Source organism: Odocoileus virginianus, chromosome 12 (genome assembly GCF_023699985.2).
Source record: "Odocoileus virginianus isolate 20LAN1187 ecotype Illinois chromosome 12, Ovbor_1.2, whole genome shotgun sequence".
Taxonomy (NCBI): Eukaryota; Metazoa; Chordata; class Mammalia; order Artiodactyla; family Cervidae; genus Odocoileus; species Odocoileus virginianus.
The window spans coordinates 15,792,422-15,816,834 of NC_069685.1; the positions used below are offsets into that span (position 1 = coordinate 15,792,422).

Sequence of the window (24,413 nt, forward strand, 5' to 3'; positions counted from 1 at the left end):
CTAAAAAAAAATGTATGATATCATACATTTTGAAATAGTGTATGATATCATACATTTTGAAATAATGTATGATATCATACATTTTGAAATAATGTATGATATCATACATTTTGAAATAATGTATGATACAGTGGAAGCTTCAATAAGATTTTATGTCTAGATTATTTCTTTTGTCATCTTACAGTCAAATAACTCACTTAAGATTTAGCTACTTCTTCACATAGAAAGCATTATTCAGAGTTTTGTAATATTAAATAAGTTTTGTTATAAAATTTTAATTTTCATCAAATATTTTTCTTCTTTGAAACCTGAAAGAATTGACAGAGAATACTAGAAACCAAAAATATGAACACTAAAGATGCTAAAGTTGTGTATTTCATTCTAAGATGTGAATACACAGATAAAAGATGATATTTTTTTAACTTGTAAACTTTCCCAAAATAGCCAGATTCTTTAAATCTCAGATTTCCAGGCAAATTACCTCAGCTTTTCAAATTACTTTGCTGATAGAGATAAATCTAAGATTTCAACTGAAATTCTTGATGAATAGTTGATGATCCTCAACAGAAACTTTTACCTTAGGAAAAAATTACTGCAGAGAATATCAAACTGCAACTAGGATGAATTCAAAAACGAACTGCAGGAAATTGGGCCTTGGGATAAAAACCATTAATCTTCTGATGAAGCACATTTTGTTAAGTTTTAAACGTATGACTATATGGTTAAAACAGATCAACAGTAGACCTCTCCATTTATGATTGATTGGTCAGCTTTTTAAACCTTGTATATTTAGACTTTGTGGAACTGATGCAAAACCCAAGCCATTGAAGTTTGATGTTGAAGTTTGATTGAAGTTTGATCCAGAAAGGATCAAAGGGTCATAGAATACAGGTGAGGAGGGTAAGGAATAAGTTATTTGGCTAAATGTGGGGTGCTCTGGCTGGTTTGTTGGTGGCCAAGAATGCTCTGGTGACAAACAGGGTAACTCAGAAGGAGTGGAACCTGTGGAGCAGACACTAGCCAGAGGAAGATGCTGGGTTTAAAGTGGAGAGAGCAGAACGAACCACTAGATCCAGTGTAAGGGCAGAATGTTGTCTCCTGTTGCTCTCAGAGCTTTGAAAGGATTATGTACTGACCGGAATATGTTAGCAGCATATCTTGTGGGAAAAGGCAGACTAAAAATCAGAAAGTATGTCATATTATCAATTTTTAAAAGCCACCAAACTATTCACAGTGTTGTCTGTGGATGGTTAGGTTAAGAGTTTTCCTCCTCCTTCTCTTCCCTCTGCTTCTTTTTTTCCCTTTCTTCCTCTTTTGTATATTTCTCAAACATTTACAGTGAATATGTAGTAATTTTATAATAAGAAGCCTGTTATTAAAGTTTCCAGTAGGATCACATCTTCCATATGTAGAAAAATAGATGTTCATTCATCTTAATAGAAATACCTTCATTTGGCATATCAAGATCAGAATGCCAGTCATGTGTACACAATTTGTTGATGAGATGTACCTTTGATTTTGTGCACAGAGTTGTTTCATCTGGTGGTTCATGGAATTACTGCCGTGGCTTCCTGTTGTTGCTTAAAGTTAATTATTTCAGTTGTACCAAAGGGTAGGTGACGTCGGGTTTAATTAGGAGGAATCACTTGGAATTATTTGGAGTTATTATGGCCTGCATAGTGAAGCTGAGTCTTCATGCTCCCCGCTTTCAGAGCAAAGGGATTTTTGGTCTTGTTAGCAGGCAGGATGCCCAGAGTGGGGTGTTGGGGTCTTGCCAGATTTGTTTGTGAAGCAGAAGAGGGCATATGCCGGAACACCTGGGCTTTGCTGAGGGGGTGTCGATGCATGTTTTAGTGGTGAGAGGTTATCAGGACACAGGGAGATCCCCTGGGAGGCAGTGAGGCAGGTCGACAGAAAGGGGAACATGTGGAGTCAGGGTGGAGGGCTGCAGCTGCTCACTGACTGTCCAGCAGGGCTTTTGTGGCGCTAGTGGTAAAGGATCCACCTGCCAGTGAAGGAGATGTAGGAGACACGAGTTTGATCCCTGGGTCGGGAAGATCCCATAGAGTAGGAAATGGCAACCCACTCCAGTATTCTTGCCTGGGAAATCCCATGGAGAGAGAAACCTGTTGGGCTATAGTCCGTGCGATCACGAAAGAATCTGACACAACCGAGCATGTGTGCACATTCTGTTTTAAAGAACCAGAGATGTATTCATCAGGCAGACTGCTTCTCTGGGCTCTTTTCCAGTGTCAAAGCTCATCCACAAAAAAGCAAATAAAGCATTGTGCTCCTAATTACCTTAATGTGAATTATTTACTTTATGGTATTAAAGAGAGAAATTGAATACTGACCAGTATCTTTAATTTCTCTGCATGTGAACTGCTTACTCCTGGAATAATGAGAACAAATTTGCCAAATGAATCACAACTTTATTCTAAAACCAAATAGAATGATTTTTCAGTGATCTATTTTCAATCATCTGTCCCCTTGTTATTCTTGATTACCAACTATAATTACTTGCTTCTGTCACCATCGTCATGACTGGATAGCTAGAAAGACCCAACTGGGGAATCTGAATGGTTGAGACACCTAATCCCATATTATTGTCAAATTAAATAACCCATTCTGGCTTTAAGAGCCTTCAACTGGACAGTGTATTCCCTTCATCTCTGCTTAATTTTGACACCTACATCAGTGGTTGTGATATGTTGGGTTTATTTCTTACATGGAATTAAACTATAAATTTCATGTTGGCAAACAAAATGATTTTTGTTGATGCTCTGATAAAGAGCCTAACAGCAACACCATCAAATGTATGCTTACTGTTGTGAATCATGCGTATTTTTTAAAAATACATTTATGCCTTTTATATAGGTAGATTTTCTTCTTAAATTCTGGGCTCTGGGCCCTGTGTTCTGCGATATTCAAAGGTATGCAAAGATATATGAAGAATAGGGAAAGGAAAAAAGGCCAAGAAGTCTTTTTTCTTTTTTTCTGGCTGCTGGGTCTTCACTTTGTTATGCAGGCTTCTCTAGTTTTGGCACGTGGACTTAGTTGCCCCGCAGTGTGTGGAATCTTAGTACTCTGACCAGGGATCAAACCTGTAACCCCTGCATTAGAAGACTGCTTCTTTTTTTTTTTTTTTCCATTTATTTTTATTAGTTGGAGGCTAATTACTTTATATCATTGCAGTGGTTTTTGTCATACATTGAAATGAATTAGCCATGGATTTACATGTATTCCCCATCCCAGTCCCCCCTCCCACCTCCCTCTCCACCCTATCCCTCTGGGTCTTCCCAGTGCACCAGGCCCCAGCACTTGTCTCATGCACCCAACCTGGGCTGGTGATTTGTTTCACCCTAGATAATATACATGTTTTGATGCTGTTCTCTTGAAACATCCCACCCTCACCTTCTCCCAGAGTCCACAAGTCTGTTCTATACATCTGAGTCTCTTTTTCTGTTTTGCATATAGGGTTATCGTTACCATCTTTCTAAATTCCATATATATGTGTTAGTATACTGTAATGGTCTTTATCTTTCTGGCTTACTTCACTCTGTATAATGGGCTCCAGTTTCATCCATCTCATTAGAACTGATTCAAATGAATTCTTTTTAATGGCTGAGTAATATTCCATGGTGTATATGTACCACAGCTTCCTCATCCATTCGTCTGCTGATGGGCATCTGGGTTGCTTCCATGTCCTGGCTATTATAAACAGTGCTGCAATGAACATTGGGGTGCATGTGTCTCTTTCAGATCTGGTTTCCTCGGTGTGTATGCCCAGAAGTGGGATTGCTGGGTCATATGGCAGTTCTATTTCCAGCTTTTTAAGAAATCTCCACACTGTTTTCCATAGTGGCTGTACTAATTTGCATTCCCACCAACAGTGTAAGAGGGTTCCCTTTTCTCCACACCCTCTCCAGCATTTATCGCTTGTAGACTTTTGGATAGCAGCCATCCTGACTGGCGTATAATGGTACCTCATTGTGGTTTTGATTTACATTTCTCTGATAATGAGTGATGTTGAGCATCTTTTCATGTGTTTGTTAGCTATCTGTATGTCTTCCTTGGAGAAATGTCTGTTTAGTTCTTTGGCCCATTTTTTGATTGGGTCATTTATTTTTCTGGAGTTGAGCTGGAGGAGTTGCTTGTATATTTTTGAGATTAATCCTTTGTCTGTTGCTTCATTTGCTATTATTTTCTCCCAATCTGAGTGCTGTCTTTTCACCTTGCTTATAGTTTCCTTTGTTGTGCAAAAGCTTTTAAGTTTCATTAGGTCCCATTTGTTTATTTTTGCTTTTATTTCTGAAATTCTGGGATGTGGGTCATAGAGGATCCTGCTGTGATTTATGTCGGAGAGTGTTTTGCCTATGTTCTCCTCTAGGAGTTTTATAGTTTCTGGTCTTACATTTAGATCTTTAACCCATTTTGAGTTTATTTTTGTGTATGGTGTTAGAAAGTGTTCTAGTTTCCTTCTTTTACAGGTGGTTGACCAGTTTTCCCAGCACCATTTGTTAAAGAGGTTGTCTTTTTTCCATTGTATATCCTTGCCTCCTTTGTCGAAGATAAGGTGACCATAGATTCGTGGATTTATCTCTGGGCTTTCTATTCTGTTCCATTGATCTATATTTCTGTCTTTGTGCCAGTACCATACTGTCTTGATGACTCTGGCTTTGTAGTATAGTCTGAAGTCAGGCAGATTGATTCCTCCAGTTCCATTCTTCTTTCTCAGGATTACTTTGGCTATTTGAGGTTTTTTTGTATTTCCATACAAATTGTGAAATTATTTGTTCTAGTTCTGTGAAAAATACCGTTGGTAGTTTGATAGGGATTGCATTGAATCTATAGATTGCTTTGGGTAGTATAGCCATTTAGACAATATTGATTCTTCCAATCCATGAACACGGTGTATTTCTCCATCTGTTTGTGTCCTCTTTGATTTCTTTCATCAGTGTTTTATAGTTTTGTATGTATAGGTCTTTTGTTTCTTTAGGTAGATATACTCCTAAGTATTTATTCTTTTTGTTGCAATGGTGAATGGTATTGTTTCCTTAATTTCTCTTTCTGCTTTCTCATTGTTAGTGTATAGGAATGCAAGAGATTTCTCTGTGTTAATTTTATATCCTGCAACTTTACTGTGTTCGTTGATTAGCTCTAGTAATTTTCTGGTAGAGTCTTTAGGGTTTTCTATGTAGAGGATCATGTCATCTGCAAACAGAGAGAGTTTCACTTCTTCTTTTCCTATCTGGATTCCTTTTACTTCTTTTTCTGCCCTGATTGCTGTTGCCAACACTTCCAAAACTATGTTGAATAGGAGTGGTGAGAGTGGGCACCCTTGTCTTGTTCCTGATTTCAGGGGAAATGCTTTCAATTTTTCACCATTGAGAGTGATGCTTGCTGTGGGTTTGTCATATATAGCTTTTATTATGTTGAGGTATGTTCCTTCTATTCCTGCTTTCTGGAGAGTTTTAATCATAAATGGATGTTGAATTTTGTCAAAGGCTTTTTCTGCATCTATTGAGATAATCATATGGTTTTTATCTTTCAATTTGTTAATGTGGTATATTACATTGATTGATTTTCGGATATTAAAGAATCCTTGCATTCCTGGGATAAAGCCCACTTGGTCATGATGAATGATTTTTTTAATATGTTGTTGGATTCTGTTTGCTAGAATTTTGTTAAGGATTTTTGCATCTATGTTCATCAGTGATATTGGCCTGTAGTTTTCTCTTTTTGTGGCATCTTTGTCTGGTTGTGGAATTAGGGTGATGGTGGCCTCATAGAATGAGTTTGGAAGTCTACCTTCTTCTGCAGTTTTCTGGAAGAGTTTGAGTAAGATAGGTGTTATCTCTTCTCTAAATTTTTGGTAGAATTCAGCTGTGAAGCCATCTGGTCCTGGGCTTTTGTTTGCTGGAAGATTTCTTATTACAGTTTCGATTTCCTTGCTTGTGATCGTTTTGTTAAGATCTTCTATTTCTTTCTGGTTCAGTTTTGGAAAGTTATACTTCTCTAAGAACTTGTCCATTTCTTCCAAGTTGTCCATTTTATTGGCATAGAGCTGCTGGTAGTAGTCTCTTATGATCCTTTGTATTTCTGTGTTGTCTGTTGTGATCTCTCCATTTTCGTTTCTAATTTTGTTAATTTGGTTCTTCTCCCTTTGTTTCTTAATGAGTCTTGCTAATGGTTTGTCAATTTTGTTTATTTTTTCAAAAAACCAGCTTTTAGCTTTGTTAATTTTTGCTATGATCTCTTTAGTTTCTTTTGCATTTATTTCTGCCCTAATTTTAAGATTTCTTTCCTTCTACTAACCCTGGGGTTCTTCATTTCTTCCTTCTCTAGTTGCTTTAGGTGTAGAGTTAGGTTATTTATTTGACTTTTTTCTTGTTTCTTGAGGTAGGCCTGTAATGCTATGAATCTTCCCCTTAGCACTGCTTTTACAGTGTCCCATAGGTTTTGGGTTGTTGTGTTTTCATTTTCATTCATTTCTATGCATATTTTGATTTCTTTTTTGATTTCTTCTATGATTTGTTGGTTATTCAGAAGCGTGTTGTTTAGCCTCCATATGTTTGAATTTTTAATAATTTTTTTCTTGTAATTGAGATCTAATCTTACTGCACTGTGGTCAGAAAAGATGACTGGAATGATTTCAATCTTTTTGAATTTACCAAGACTAGATTTATGGCCCAGGATGTGATCTATTCTGGAGAAGGTTCCGTGTGCACTTGAGAAAAAGGTGAAGTTGATTGTTTTGGGGTGAAATGTCCTATAGATGTCAATTAGGTCTAGCTGGTCCATTGTGTCCTTTAAAGTTTGTGTTTCCTTGTTCATTTTCTGTTTAGTTGATCTATCCATAGTTGTGAGTGGGGTACTATTATTGTGTTACTATTAATTTCCTCTTTCATACTCGTTAGCGTTTGCCTTACATATTGCGGTGCTCCTATGTTGGTTGTATATATATTTATAATTGTTATATCTGCTTCTTGGATTGATCCTTAGAAGACTGCTTCTTAACCACTGGACCACCAGGGGAGCCTTCATAGGCCCTGGTCCTCCATCTTCCTGAGACCTGGGAGCTCTGATGGCAGGGGTGGGAGCTGAGGAAAAGGAGAGGTTTTTTTTCCCTCCCTCATTTCTTTGATTACTAAAGGAGGAAGTGAAGATTAGGTACAGAGGAAGAGAGGAATGTAAAGATTATTTGTTCCTCCTTCTGTTGCTTGTCTTTAAAATGTGCTTACAAAGGGCCTCGGGCAGAGGAGAAAGGAGCTGCCGTCAAGTTTAAAAAGCGCTTGGGAGATCATCAGTACTGACTGACTATTCAGCCGTTTCTCTCACCAGCCCACATCCTTCTAATTTTAAGGGCCTGAGCAGGTGTTTAGGTATTATTTTGAAGTTTATGTTAACAGCAATGTAAAAATAGCTGTTTTCACAATATGTATTTACATCCTGTTTCTAGAAAATGTAGTGTGTGAAAAATCACAATTTCTTAATATTTGGTTTTGTAAAAAGATTCCCCTCTTTATCAAAAGCTTTGTATGAATAATAGGATATTTTAAAATAGCAGCATATTACCTTACTTTTCAGATATGGTTCAAGAAAAAAAAATTATGCAAAATTTAGGGCCAACAATTACATGGTGTAAAGAGAGGAACACCTTAATTATAATGAACTACCCTGGCAAATTAGTGCTTAGACCACTTCCTGACCCAGGGCGTTTAGTAAATGCTGAAAAGTTGCACCACCTTTTCTTTAAAATGTGCCACTATGCAGGGGGTAAGACATTTTTTGAACTATGAACTCTTAAGTTCTTTTTTTTAAAGTGTCCTTCCTGTATCTCTGGAATTTTTAAGCACTTTTAGAAAGTTCTCAGACATTGTACCTTTAAGTACAGCCTCTTTTTATCCAGTTTTTCATTTTGAGGCTTTCATTAGAGGTACATTAGACCATCTATTCTTTGTCTTCCACGTCTCATAACTTCTTTTGCATATTTTCTGTCTCCAGGCTTCTGTGCTGTATTGTCAGTAATTTCTTCTGATCCATTGTTCTGTTTACTTATTCTGTCTTTGTCGGTGTGTGCGTCCTCAGCCACGCAGCCATGACCAACTCTTTGAGACCCTATGGACTGTAGCCTGCCAGGCAATAATTCTGTCCACGGGATCCTCCAGGCAAGAATATTGGAGTGGGTTGCCATTTCCTCCTCCAGGGGATCTTTGTGACCCAGCAGAGTACTTTTATTTCAGTAGTTCATCTTCTCTCCAACAGTTCCATTTTTCAATCCCCTGATCATTTTTTCTCTCCTATGCTTGCTTATTTGGGGATTTCACTTTTTTATTTTTTAACCATTCCTTGCTTATTTTTTAAGCCAATATATGAAGTACTTGTTGTCTAACTCTGTTGTTTGTTATTTCTGCTTCTTACTCATGGTGAAGTTCAGAATGATTGATGTTAACGGTGAAAAACTAGAAAGTCTAAGTTGAGGTTACTTTTCTCCAGAGACTGTCTGTGTTTGTCATTAGGACTTGCTGATGTCGGGCCACTTTAGACCCTGCCCAGCATCTTGGGCTTAATCAGGGGCTCTCCGGCTCTTCTCTGCCACCTTGGTACTGCCTCACATCCTAATCTCCCACCATAGCCCTGACAATAGCATTTGCTGTCAAGAAAATACCATTTTTTCAAGCCCTATGATTTTTTTTGCTATTCAACTCAGAGGTTTCTGTTACATCGTATGAGTTCAGAGAGGGAATACAACTTTTCTGTGCTGTCTGTTTTAAATTTGAGAAGGCCCCTTGGAACATCTAAACTACCCTTCTCCTGAAAGTGGAATTATGTAGCATCATGTTGCCTTTGACATATAATATCCCTTGAAAATAGTTTGAGATCCAACCAAGAAACCAGTGCCCTGAGCCAGAGCTGATGGTGTTGCCTGAGATGGAGGCAGGCTGCCACCCTGCCTCTGAGCTGGCCAACACAGTGCAATGCTGAGTTGGACGTTCCTTGGGGGTTGCTGCATAACTGAAGAGACTGCTCTCTAATCGGTCCATGGAGTGAGTCGCCAAGGGAAGCAGAGCTGACCGTGCCCTGATTCTGTGATTTGCACGTCGTCACTCTTAGAGGTGTGATCTCAGAGTGCCCAGCACCCACCAGTGGCGTTGGGCTCCTGGCAGTAAATAGTGTTTTATTACCCCAGATGGCAAGGGAAATTACAGAACTTCCAGAATTGGTTCTTTCCTCCTAATGAGATTAGCCAAAAAGACTGACCAATCTTCATCTCACCTTGCCTGCTGGAAGCAAGATTTAGTCTTTTTTTTCCCATGGCCTTCCATCTTTATTAAAATCTATCACTACTCCTTCCAAAGCACTTTTTTTATTACTAACTGCTTAACTAAAAACTATGGACAAAGTGGTTTCACTCTCATTGTGACCTTCAATAATAATAACCTCGACATTTCTTTTTCATGTGTGTTTTAAAGTAATGATTTTCTATAAAATGTCGCAGGTTTTTTAGCCTCGGTTTTATTCTTCATTATCACAGTTTCTCTAGTACTTTGTGTGATTTATAGTTTCCATTCGATGTATGCTCCCACCTTATCCTTTTATTATATTAGTGCCTGATATAGTTCAGAGCTTGGCCTCACTCAGATTTCTCAGTAACGGATAATTCTTGTTTATTAGGTTTCAAGGTTTGCAGACTCACTATTATATCTCTCCTGAGCATTTTATTCAAAGAGAGAAGGTGGCTACTTATGTCTTTACTATCAGCACATTAACTTTGCAGGGGGAGTTAGGGAGGAAAAAAAGCATGACTTGACATTCAGTTGTGCTCTGTTTAATGGCCCACATCTAGTGTGTTCAGCCTCTTATGAGGTTGTAGAGCATTTTGGGGACTGAAGTGTGCATTGGCATAAATCACACTGCAGGCTATGTGTCTCTGTTTATGCAGTCAGAGTTACCAGTTACAATCCATACTCATCTTAATAATGTGGATTGCGGGAATTAAAATGTTCATACCACTTATGATTGCCTAGGGGGAAGGTTGGGAGGAAAGGATAGTTAGGGAGTTGGAGATGGTCATGTATACACGGCTATATTTAAAATGGATAACCAACAAGGACCTACTGAATAGCACATGAAATTCTGCTCAGTGTTATGTGGCAGCCTGGATGGGAGGGGAGTTTGGGGGAGAATGGATACATATATATATGGCTGAGTCCCTTCACTATTCACCTGAGACTACCACAACATTGTTAAACAGCTATATCCCAAGACAAAATAAAAAGTTTAAAACTAATCATAAGAAAAAAAATGTTCATACCATTTGGCCCAATCATCCCACTCCTTCGAATTTATCCTGAGGATTTGTCCAACATAATTTTTAAAAGCACAAAGCTATACAAAATGATGGGTATTATAGCATTTTCTTTGACAGAAAAGAATAGACAGTATTTAAATGCCTGATATTTTAGCAAATTAGGGGGCACTGACTTGATGAAATATTATGCAGACATTTAAGTCATAATGCTGACTGTAGAAACTCAGGGGACACTTGGGTACGTGGTAAATGCACAAAATAGATGATTGAATTAAATATACACAACTTGACTTGATTGTAACTTGACAGATCAGTAGACTTATAGACAAAAATTAGACAGGAAAATATAAAACAGAGAATTGTGTTAGCTTCGGAAAATAAAAGTAGTTTTTTTATTCTTTTGAGATATTTCCCTTAAATGCCATCATGTGGTTTTTACAGAAAATGTGTGATTTTTTAAAAGGAGTGAAGAAAAAAAAAGTGTAGATAAATATAGGACATCTCAATTGTCTCACAGAGCAGGTGCTTGCAGAGTTTTCCTACTGCCTGGGGAGAGAGGGCTTGCAGTGTGACGTTTCAGGGACCATATTTTCCACACTGCTCCCTTTGGAGGGAGAGACATTTTGAAGAGGCAACTTTAGCAGAGGAAAGGAGGCTGGGTCATTTGTCTCATTCTCTTTTTCATTTTTAGCACTGTTGGCAGATGTAATCTGTTCTCATGCCCACCCCTCATAGCCAAATGCCAGAGTCCCTTCTTCCCTTCCCAGAGCCCTGTCCAGTCCGGGCCGCCTTCTCATACACAGGCTGATGCACTTGGATGGCACCCAGGAAACTTTCCTTCACTTTCTCATTACTTTTCTTTCCCACTGTATCCACCAGTTTCAGTATCATCTCTGGTCCCGGTTTGAAACCTGCCTAAACATTCATTTTCGTAAGGGCCCTATATGGACTCATCTACATGGACTCTTGAGAGTCCCTTGGACTGCAAGGCAATCCAATCAGTCCATCCTAAAGGAGATCAGTCCTGGGTGTTCATTGGAAGGACTGATGCTGAAGCTGAAACTCCAATACTTTGGCCACCTGATGCGAAGAACCAACTCATTTGAAAAGACCCTGATGCTGGGAAAGATTGAGAGCAGGAGGAGAAGGGGACGACAGAGGATGAGATGGTTGGATGGCATCATCGACTCAATGGACATGGGTTTGGGTGGACTCCAGGAGTTGGTGATGGAGAAGGAGGCCTGGTGAGCTGTGGTTCATGGGGTCGCAAAGAGTCGGACATGACTGAGTGACTTAACTGAACTGAACTGAAATGGACTCTGGGCATCCCAGCTGGCGCTAGTAGTAAAGAACCGGCCTGCCAATGCAGGAAACGTAAGAGACATGGGTTTGATCCCTGGATCAGGAAGATCCCCTGGAGGAAGGCATGGCAATCCACTCTAGTATTCTTGCCTGGAGAATTCCATGGACAGAGAAGCCTGGTGGGCTACAGTCCACAGAGTCACAAAGAGTCAGACACGACTGAGCGACTCACTTTTCCTCATATCCATTTCATGAATTTTGGTGCCTGTCCCTAAATTGACTTAATACTCACTTACTCTGATTGCTCATTCTGATTTTATTGGCAAAGGCAGGCACCTTGCTTATTTTCCTTGCCTATTTGCACAGTCCTCAGAAGAGGGCTCACCATCAATTGTGTATTAGAAAATGTGCTCAATTGATCCAGAAATGTTGGTAATTTCTAGGTGGGCAGATGCCAAGTGTTTATTTTCAATGGCAAACTGATCATGAGAATAGTAACTTTTTTGAGGACTTACTATAGAACATGCGCTAGTGCAAACACTTTGTACTTAGGATATAATTTGTTCCTAACTGCAGGAACACAGTGGAGTTATCTTATTTGTGGAGTTATCCAGGTTTCAGAGTTAAGGAAACTGAGGCATAGAACTGCTGAGCAAGTACATAAGAGACTGAGAGTATTGTAGACTCCAAAAATCGCCCATCAGATGGCAGAGATTGCCACAGCTGGAGTTGAACACGACTGTGGGAAGGTTTGACTTCATTTCAATATTTCAAAACTTGGGAGCTTTCACATAAACATCTGAATGTTGGCTTTTCTTTGAAAAATAGAGGAGTTTGGCAACAACTTGCTAGAGTTGAGTAGAATCTGTTCCTTTACAGGGGAAATAGGCTGCCTCCCAGCATGCCACAGTTGGGCTCACATCACTTAGAAACTTATCATACTTTTATTTTCCACTAGTTAAGATATTGTTTCACTTTTTTTCTTTTTCTCCCCTTTCTTAATATTTAAAGTTTTTACTGTTGATGTACAGTCTTGCTTTATTTAGGGGTTTCTGCTTGATCTTAGTAACTTTGAGCATTAGGGGGAATCGTTCATGTGAAGTCCCATGTGGCTCAAGAATTTGAAGTTCATCAACCCCTAAGAAATGGACTCAGTGAACATAATCACTGAAGAATAAAGTTGTCATAGAGCAATGAATAGAAATGGAAGCTATTTGACTAAGGAAGACTGTAACTTTGTATGAAATCTTCAATAAAATTTTGTTGGTCTTCTTATGCTGCCAGAGCTTGATATTCCCTATCAAGCTTCATTTAAAAAAATCAGCACTACCAGGATAATGATTTTAAAACACAGTTGTGATGGTATCAGGTCTCTGACTAACAGCCTTTGCTGCAGCGTCACCGCCTTGTGGAAAAGGTTAAGGCTTTGCATGGCTCACGGGGCGCTTGTGATCGGGCCTGTGCATTCTTCTCAAGCCTCATCTTCCATTAAAATGCTTGGAACTAGGAGCACTGACAGTATAATCAAACTGAGTGTCACATGAGTGAAATAGTTGGGGAAAGTTTAAATTTAGGTAGACTAGCTGGGTAAGACTTCACTGAGGAAGAGACTTTAAGTAATATGAAGGAGACACCCAGGTGAGTATCTTGGGACTAGCATTCCAGGTAGAGGAAAGATGTGCAAAGTCTCTGAGTGTACGTCTCCTTGGCACAGGGGGAGCCCAGTGTGGCTGGTATAGCAGTGACAGAGGCGATCAGAGAGAGAACAGGAACCAGGACAAAATGAACCTTTAGGTCTAATGACATCTACGTGATTTGGAAGCCCTGGGCTGGTTTTCAGTAAGGGAATGACATGATCTCACTCACATGTTTAAACAGAAGCATCCTGGATCTGGTACTGTTATAAATTGAAAAGAACAAGGCATGAAGGGAGATCTGTTAAGAGGCTTTTGCGATAACGCATGGTAAGAGATCATGTCAACTCAGACCAGCATAGCGGAAATGGAGGTGATGAGAACAGATAAGATTCTGGGTATCATTTGAAAGATGAATCAGCACATTTTGTTAACAGACCAGAGGCAGGGTATGAGGTAAAAAGTAGCATCAAAGATGAGATGAAGGTTTTTAGTCTAACCAGAAAAGTTAATATTAACTGAGCTAGGGAGGATTTAAGAGGAACATGGTTGGGGGATGGTAAGCAAGGAGTTCCATTTAAGACAAGTCTGTGATGCCTGTTCAGCATCCAGGGGAGATGACAAGCAAGCAACTGGATAGATGAGTCTGAAGTTCAGACTGAAGGTAGAAATCAGTCATCAGCATACAGGTGTTATTTAAAGCTGTGGTTTTTGCTGAGAACATGAAGGTCTGAGGCCCAGAGTGTTCCAACCAGTCTTAGAGGTCAGGGAGATGAAGGGTGATTGAGAAGGAGCAGAGAAAAAAAAACAGAAAACAAAATTAAACCCTCTTGATGTTCTAGAGCTTAGGAGGGAAGGGGTTCAAAAAAGAAAAAGTGGTCAATCGCTAATGAGAACTCAAAGATGAGAAGTTAGAACTGATCATCGGATTTAGCAAGTGGAGGTCACAGGCAACCTTGAGAAGATCAGGTAAGGTCCCTGCTCTTGGAACTTACATAATAGGAGAAATACAGACAATACAAAGTTTGACAGATAAATACATAATATATATTGACAGGTAATGATGAGTGCTATAGAAAAAAAAAAAAAGAAGGTAGAGTCATGAGATATAATGACTGGGATGCTCCTGTATGTAGGGCTATCTGGGGATACGTCTCCAAGAGGTGTTATTTGAGCCAAGACCTGAAGGGAGTGAGTGCACGAAGGTTGGGACGAGGAACCTGTAAAGCCTTGTGGATGCTCTTCCCAGCGTCCTTCTGATTGGCCAGATGTTTGGACTAATTGGTTATTTCCCAGAAGTATGCCAGCTGTTGAATATTTTGCATATTACCCCTGGCTGAGCCTTGTGACTATATGGGGAAAATGACATTCTAGATAGGAAGAACAGCACAGTGAAAGCCCCAGAAACGGGGCATGTTCAAGTGTACCAGAAGCCAACCCTAATCAAGTGGCTAGAGCAGGGGGAGGCGTGACATGGAGCTCTGCTGCTTCGGGAGAGCTCTCCCGAATATTCGCTCTGTTATCTAACCAGGCTTGCTTGTGCCTGTGCTCTTGCTCGGCCGTGGCCGACCCTTTGCAGCCCCACGGACTGTGGCCAGCCAGGCTCCTCTGTCCATGGCATTGTTCCAGGCGAGAATACTGGAGTGGGTTGCCCTCTCCTTCTCCAGGGGATCTTCTCAACCCAGGGATTGAACCCACATCTCTTGCATCTCCTAACAATGCTTAGTTACCTTAAAAGGCTGTCATTCACTGAGTGTATGTGTGTGTGAATGTAAAGTGCATATGTATATGTGTGTGTGTGTTTACATTTGTAATTATTACACATGTAAGTTTGCTCATTGCCAGTGAGAAGAAATGTCTCTCTGCACATACATCAAATATACCACTATCAATATTATACTCATCAATTTTAGTCATGTATTTCTAGAGAGAAAGGAAAACTTTAAAAGCCGAGTGTTGTCTTGAATATTTTCTCACCGACATGGATTTTTTATACAGTGAAACATCAGTGGTCTGTCATAAAGTTATAAACTCACCAAACTCCTTCCTGAGATGTCTAGGCCTATAAACTCACAATTTATTTTGGGATTTCTCACAATCTAGAGTATGGTTGACTGGAAAGTGGTTTTCTCTGGGTTTAAGAACTTTTTCCCTTGAATCTACCTATATAATAAAAAATAGGAAAAATTGAATCATATTTAGAAAAATATTTATCCATAATTAACTATTCCAAGTGCCACAGTTTCATTTCTGTGTGCTCCCTTCTGATTTTTATTTCAAATTTATAAGTGTATATAATTGTGGTATATTATGTAAAAATATATATGTGTATATATCTTTTGGCTTTTAATATTTTTGTAAATACTCCATATTTCTTTATATATATACCTATATGTGTATAATATATCTTTTTAATGGCAGCATGATATTCAGTATTTATAAATTTAAAAGTAAGTTTTGTAACTTCCTCACACTTTGTACAAAAATAAACTCAAAATGGTTTAAAGACTTAAAGGTAAGACCTGAACCATGAAATGCCTAGAAGAAAACATAGGCAGTACACTGATGTCAGTCTTGGCAATATTTAATCAGATCTGTCTCCTTAGGCAGGGTAAACAAAACCAAAAATGAGCAAAAGGGACTAGATCAAACTAAAAAGCTTTTGCACAGCAAAGGAAACTATCAACAAAATGAAAAGGTTGCTTACTGAATGGGAGAAAATACTTGCAGACGATATGTCATTTTATCGTTTAATGACATAAAAAAAACACTCAAAAAATGAACAGAAGTCCTGAGTAGACATTTTTCCAAAGGATACATACAGATGATCAACAGGCACATAAAAAATGCTCAACATCACTAATTATGAGGAAAATGCCCATCAGTACCACAGTGAAATGTCACCTCACATCTATCAGAATGGCTGTTAACAAAAAGACAACAAAAAGAAAGAACTGTTGGTGAGAAAATTGTTGTGAAGAAAAGGGAACCTTCATGCACTGTTGGTGGAAATATAAATTGGTACAACCATTATGAAAAAATGCTATGGAAGTTCCTCACAAAATTAAAACTGGAACTACCATAGGATCCAGCAGTTATACTTAGTTCAGTGGAGTTCAGTCACTCAGTCATGTCCAACTCTTTGGGACCCCATGGACTGCAGCACGCCAGGAAATTCTACTACTGGGTATTTATCTGAATAAAAGGAAAACACTAATTCAAAATGATAATCCCCTTTATCTTCATTGCAGCATTATTTATGATAGCCAAGATACAAAAACAACCTTAGTGGCCATCAGTAGATGACAGAATAAACAAGATGCTTGTGTGTGTGTATATATATGTATGTATGTATGTATGTATAATATATATGTGTAAATATATTTTTGCATGTGTGGCTTCCCTGGTGGTTCAGACAGTTAAGAATCTGCCTGCAGTGTGGGAGACCTGGATTCAATCCCTGGGTTGCAATGTGGGAGACGTGGGTTTGATCCCTGGGTTGGGAAGATCCCCTGGAGGAGGGCATGGCAACCCAGCCCAGTATTCTTGCCTAGAGAATCCCCATGGATACATGGACAGAGGAGCCTGGTGGGCTACACAGCCCATGGGGTCACAAAGAGGTTGACATGACTGAGCAAGTAAGCATGCATGCACATGTACACACACACACACACACACATATACACATAATGGAATATTACTCAGCCATAAAAAATAATGAACTCTTGCTATCTGCAACAACATGGATGAATCCAGAAGGTATTATGCTAAGGTGAAATAAATCAGAGAAAGACAAATACTATATGAATTCACTTATATGTGTAATTTAAAAAACAAAACAAATGAATAAACATACTGAAATAAGAGTCATAGATACAGAGAATAAATAAGTAGTTGCTAGAGGGAAGAGAGGGACAGGGTATGAGAAAATAGATGAGGGAGATTAAGAGGTACAAGCTTCCAGTTATAGAATAGTCATGGGTATGAAATGTACAGTGTAAGGAATATAATCAGTAATAATGTAACATCTTTGTATGATGACCAGTGGTAACTAGACTTATTGTGGTGATCATTTTGTAGTGTATAGAAATACCCAATCACTATATTGTGCCCCAGGAACTAAGACAGTGTTATAGGCCAATTGTAGTTCAAAAATAAACAAATTCATAGAAAAAGAAATCAGATTTGTGGTTACCAGAGGCGGGAGGTGGTAGGAGAAAGGATTGGATGAAGGCAGTCCCATGGTACAAACTTCCAGTTGAAAGTTAAGTAAGTGTTATAATGTTCAATGTGATAAACATAATCTGCATTGCTGTATATTGTGTATAAAAGTTGTTAAGAGAGTAAATCCTAAGAGTTCTTATCATGATGAATTTTTTTTTCATTTTACTTTTATTTTGTATCTATATGAGATAATTGATGTTCACTAAATTTATTTATTTCATAATGTATGTAAGTCAAATCATAATGCCATACACCTGAAACTTATATAGTGCTGTATGTTAATTATATCTCACGAAAACAAAAAGGGAAAGAAAGTTTGAGTAATTTCTATACAACTTCAGTGTATGTATGGATACCTATATGTGTATTTTGCATATATATTTCCACTTCTAACAATTTAGTAAATCTCCACATTTTTAAAAATCAGATTTATCCTTCTAGTGATAGCATCATATTCAGTTGTATCAACTGCACTCTTAAGATACATGGCTTCTCCCCAACAGTGGGCACTGAAGTTGTTTAAATTAACCATAGGTTAATTTACAACAGGGGAGTCACTGAACATATTTATTGTCTTCTCATTGGCAAATATTTCTCTAGATAGGTGCTATTTGTAATGTCATTAGCAATGAATGAGTTTATTTTCTCCACTCTAACCCTGAAGAGTGGTTTTTTTAATTAAAAAAAAAGTTTTGCTGGAATATTTGCTGGTGTACTTCTCTTTATATTTATTTCTTTAATCATTAGCAATGACTTTGTGGGTTTTTTTTCCACTTTCTGTATTTTCTCTTTCATTAAATTTTTGAATTGAATAAATTCATTGGGGTTTTACTGGTGGTCTTATTTAAGAATATTCTTTAATTTCTTAATTTTTATAAAAACATTAAACATTTTTTTATTTTACTAGAAATTAACCCTTTGCTTGTTATAGTTTGTTGTAACCTTTTTCCCCCTCTTCCATTCCATTTTTCCCTTAATTCTGTTGTCCTAAAAGCTCTTAGTTTTACCATTTTCCTCTTAAGTGTGCCACTTTTTATTTCCTCTTGATATGTTTCTGAAGATTTTTTTAGACTGATGTGTTGGCTTGATTGTGTTGGCTACACTTTTCAATTGTTATCTCTAGTACTTAATAATAGGCTGTAATTTCTCTTTGACTGTTAGAAAGTATAAACCCTTGAAGCACCTAGCATCTCCTTATTCTCCCCTTTGCTTCATACTTCTAAAGTTTTGCCATCCCTTAATTGAGGCACAAATGATATTGACAATATTCTGTAATACCTGTCTCTCAAAATAGGTGCCAACCATGAGCCACTGGCCGGGCCCTGACTGTGGCTGAACATCATACCTCACTGCTGCTTTTATTTTGAAAGTCTGTTACTTCTACCCTGGTTCTTAGACTTTACCAGTAGAGAAAGTGAGAAATGAAAGAAGGATAATGTTGATCCCTGTTATCTTGCTATAGCTAGGCAGCTTCCATAAAAGCCATATGTAGTAAACATGCTTTCTTCTTCATTCTCACAAAATTACAGCAGCCAGCTCTTTGTCACTTACACACCGTACTGACCCGTCCTAGATGGCTGCATGCCAAGATGGGTCTTGTGGACTCTGTTCACCAGTGGCCACATTTCTCTGAATGTGAAATATCTGTAACATTCCATCAAAACATAGCTGAATGGAGACCTTGCACTTCATTGTATTTCCAGGAGCTTCTTTTAGCTTGCTGTGTAGCAACTGCTCTGAATTACCCTGCCACTTCTCCATACATTCTCAGCCAGGTGATGGTACATCATAGCGAGCTGTATTTCACTGGTTCCATTCCAGACTTAGTTTCCAGGGAGTGTCAGATGTGGGGCTTTACATGACATGGATGAATGTGCCCGTGAAAGTGAACGTAGGGAGCAGAGTCGGTCTTGGTCTTTGAAGACCCTACAGAAAGTGGGTCACAACACTTCTGGGTTTGAGTTTTCCCTGGTCTTTTCTGTGATACTTTGTGTTTCTCAGGCATCATTCTCTCATTGTTGTATTCATTTCCCTTCTGGTTTATTGCTCTATCACTAGTAGGAGGCTTCCTGGGTAATTCTGCATTACAAGTGACAGCTTTGACCGTCTTTGAGTGAAAAGAGCAAAAGTGACATCCTGTAGAAATATGCGATACATTAAATTCATTGATGAAAAACAAGATACAGTTTTAACAGAAGGAAGGATGGAAAGAGTCAAAATACCCATACCAAACAAAAATTGATGAGGCCCTTCTCAGAGTGAGTAGTCTATAACCTTAGTTGTCTCTAACTGTGATCCCTGGAAGATACTCCTCCGCGTGTAATTCAAGAACAAAGTCAAAAGTACGAATAAGTTTCTGATGTCCACCTTAGCTTCTTTTGGCAGAATTTTTTTCTATGTGTTTAGGGGAGCAATTGGACAAATGAAAAATCTTTATTAGGCTCCATTTTCTGTTTTTTTCCAAGGTAAAATGATTTGTCACCAATATCCATTGATATATTACTTGAGTTTATTTATTTACAATGAAAAATGTATCCATGAGTCACCCTCTTTGTGCGCATCTGTCTTTGATCAGTTCTGGGAATGTGCTCAGAGTTTCCAAGCCCAAATCCTGGATCGGGACCAACCTCTGCCTTTCTCTGCTACAAATAAAACCCCAGTTGACAGTGGAGAACTGTGGGGGTACAGAAAGAGGTCAAAATTCCTTCTGCAAGAAAGGTTGAAGGCATTTGACGTGTTCAGAGTATTGTCATGTACGTTTTAACATAGGTAAAACTTGCAATTTTAAAAAACCACCCCCCCACGCATGTTTCTTAAACTTTTTTCAGATTTAGGCAAGCTGTGAAATATTAAAGCAGGGACACACACACACACACACACACACACACATACATACTCTGCTCCCATGAGCCTGGAAAGATCTGGATTGGACTTTAAAACTATGTTTGAGTGTTTTGTGTGTGTGTGTGTGTTCTTTTAATTCTGTGGGGGGGGAGAGGGGGTTTTAAAAGATTGGTGACTGAGAAAAGTTAGGCCTTAAAAGGCTAACAAAATGATAGGATCCAAATATGTACTGCAAACCAGGTGAAACAAAAAAAGATATCTCCTTATATCCTTTTATCTGTTTATAAGGAATAACAAACATACCTCCTTTTACCTAGACCCACGAACTATGAGGCCACAAGACTGTACTGTTTGGCGGTAATTCCCTTACCAATGGAATAAGTGTGGAGAAAACTGAGCATGATGAATTGCCTTTTGATTTGAATTAATCTTCAGCTGGCAAAAAAAAAAAAAAAGAAAAGAAAAATGGTCATGGAAAGAGAGCAGCACAGATGTTCAGAAGCCGAGGAAGCAGTTTAAAAAGAATTCTTCCTCCACCATGCTTCCAGAGATACGGAACCAGTGACTCATCAAGTGTGAACTTCAATTTTGGCCCTGGTGGGTGTCAGTAAATTACAGTTTTGTGAAAGCAAAGTCTATTCTGCAGCTTCCTCCCAGACTTGTGGTTGTGTATTTCCTAGAATGCTTCAATAACAAGTTTATATAACTGGTCCAAGCTTTGGCAACCAAAGAATAGACTCTAGTCCAGTCGTGAATGTGAGTAACAGAAAAGAATGCATTCTATTTAAAGAGGAGTGTTGGTATCTGTTCAGGTAGGAAACGACATTTGAAAGCTTTGTGGAAAAATAGTTCCTCCAGTCCGTCCAAAGTTATGAGAGAGAGAAAACGTTATCAACTATCAATCAGACCAAGTTGATATTTGACAACCTTTTGCCTGTTGTACTGAATCCCATCTTAGGATCTTAATTAATTCCAGAATTTCTGTAATTTTAAGATGTTCCCATTTCTATCCCATCTCCTGTATCTCCTCACCCTTCTCTTTGGCTTTCCTGTTAAATCATTTCCCTTTACCTTTGTAATTTATTTCAACTCAACCTTCCATGTAGAGACCTTGACCAAGAAATATGGTATATCTGAATTTCAATTTCTTATAAAATATATTGTAAAGATATTTATACTTGAGGACTAACAGAAACCTTTATTGGTATTATTTATCTAAAAGTGATTGTAATAAGAATTGATCAGGATATGTGTGTAAATAAAAATGGGTCCGTGCACTTCATAGGTTACTGTATCAGCATAATTGTTTGCAACCAGGCACATCATTGACATAAATGTTTAGAGCCCAGGATACAAAGCAGAATACTCTGAATGAAGTCAGGCCCTAATAAGGGTTCACTGAGCTTAATTTAGGGTTTGTTGTGTTGAAGACAAGTGTTTTGGCAGTGCTTATCCAGTTTCTCTGGCACACACACATTGGAGAGTGAAAGGGCTGTTGTGACTTTCCATTTAACAGGATGCTTCTGTGAAATCTCCTATTTTGATTTAAAAGTGTTGTATTCTAGTCCAGTACATCAGTGTTGGGAGTTTCAGTAAGGCATAGTGAGTCATAACATGGCCTGCATTACTGGAATCTACACTTTTTAGCCAAATGCTTTTGTACAAGGTTCTTAACCTCTCAAAGCTGCCAGTTTTCTTTTCTATAAAATGAGGATTATATTGGGGTGGACTTCATAATAATTAATAAAGCATTTTGCTGGCATTTTGCTAACATGTTATATGCACTCCTTCCCTCTTCCAAAAAGCATCCTCTATGATGCGTTTGATCTGTCACCTTAATCATGCATGCATCTTTTAAAAATATATAGTGTTACTTTGCATATGTATGTTTAATTAACATAAAAAAGAAGAGAGGAAATGTTAATAGACATCAATAGAATATATTGACTTCAAACCCACTATATACCCCACAAGGATATTATGAGATTTCAATAAGATAATGTAAAGAGCCTAAGTGCTTCTTAAATGTTGGTTGTTTTGGAGTCTCCCTGATCCTTCCAGAGGGATCCCCAGGTGGCTCAGTGGTAAAGAAGCCATCTGCCAATGCAGGAGACGTGAGTTCGATCTTTGGGTCGGGAAGATCCCTCAGAGGAGGGATAGGCTACCCATTTCTTTATTCTTGCCTGGAAAATCCCGTTGACAGAGGAGCCTAGCAGGCTACAGTCCATGGGATCGCAAAGAGGTGAACACGACTGAACTGACTGAGCATGCACACACACACGCTGATCCTTCCAGGTAACCGTAATGCTGTTCTATGGGTGTTGAGGGTGGGGAGATTATGTTAGGGGCCTGAAATCAAGGTTGTGGTCCATGAATCCTGAGTAGTGTTTTTACTTCTGCATATACTTCCACTTGCAGGATGACCTCTTTGACTTTCTTCCATAGTACAGAAAGGAATGATTGCAGTTAAACCATTGTGTTCCTTGGAGTCAGAAACCGGCTGTTAATTGAGCCACCCAAACACTGACCTTGCACCCAAACCTATCAAAGTGGCTTCCCTTCCCTTTATGCTAACCTCCAATTTTCTACACTCCTAAAATAAGTGAATTCTGCATGTTCACCCATGGCTAATCTGGTTAACAGTACAAGAGATCGGATGTCCAAACCTGGACTCAGATGCCAAGAATGTAATGATAGGAAGAAAGCATTTACATATGTTTAGTCTCCTTACGTAGAACTTCTGTAGACAAGATGTTAAACCTCAAGTATCATGTGAATTTGACCAGGGATGCCTAGAATCAGCCTTCCTCCTTCTAGTATTACTGAGCATTTTGGAACAAATGTTTTTGTTCAGCTGTTTGCAGGAGCAATGAGTACTTGATGAATTCTTGCATAAAAGAGTGACCCATTGTCATATTATTAATAGCAGTAAACTTCTAGAAACTCTTTTTTGCTGTCATTTAGGTATGGACTGGCATCTTGCATTTATCAGAAAGGTTCAGAAATCAGTTCTACAGGTGGCTTACCCCTATTTTTCATAGACACACCAGGTTCTGTGTGTCTTAAAACCCCACTCTCTTCTTTGCTAATTACCTCCTTAGCTCTTAGGAAGATTTCCAGTTTTCCTTTCCAAATGAGTCTCTGTTATTTATTTGCAGGCTCACTGCCCACAAAGAAACTAGATTTGATTTTTTTTTTCATACCAATACTCAGACTATATTTTCCAATAAAAAGTCAGAGCAAGCACATTTTCAGTCTGAGAAAAGATCGTCATACAATTCTACCAAAGTCTTCCCTGGAATATTTACTGCTCCTCTCAGTTTACCTGGAGGAGGATGCAGAAGACAAACTTCAAGGACTTTAGAACCTTCCCTGACTCTCTCTCTGTGTGCTTTTTGTTGAGGACATAAGGAAGAAAGGACAGACACTACCAACCCCATCACCCCCAGCACATGTAGAGGGAGGGAGTGGGGGATGGAGGGGAAGAGAATGAATATATGAATACCAAAAATAGAAGTTGAACATCTGTACAGGAAATAGGGATCACTACCTTCAATAGAAATTGCTAATTACCTCTGATTTTTATTTTTCAGTTTACATATTCCGGTATTCAATTTTCTGTTTCATACTGGTAGCAATTGCTGGTATCTTTTGTCATCCTAGAGCTTTTAGGATCTGTTTGCTTTAGTACATAGTAAAGGAAATGGCAACTCACTCCAGTATTCTTGCCTGGAGAATTCCATGGACAGAGGAGCCCAGCAGGCTACAGTCCATGGGGTCACAAAGAATCAGACACAACTGAGCGACTATCATTCACTCACTCACATAGTGAAAAATCAAGGATGTAGTCATGGGGCCAAACTGCATTTTTTCAGACTCATCTCATTGCATAGAAAGAGCCTCATGGAAAGAAAACCAACTCAAATGAAACTAGGTGAACTTTGAGAAAGTATCCAGTTTTTGAAATGCCTCAGAACTTTGGAATAGTTTGTTCTTTCATAATAATGTCATGGGCCTTTGATGTCAAAGTTGAGAGATCTGGAGGTGTTGAGTTGACCTTTATTTAATGATTGATTTAAAATTTTGTTTGTCTT

General features: G+C 38.6%; 1 protein-coding gene across 1 annotated transcript in view; it reads left to right on the plus strand.

The window, feature by feature from the left end:
* RNF150 (ring finger protein 150) overlaps positions 1 to 24,413 on the plus strand; it is a 265,783-nt gene that overhangs the window by 74,580 nt on the left and 166,790 nt on the right. The window lies entirely within an intron of this gene.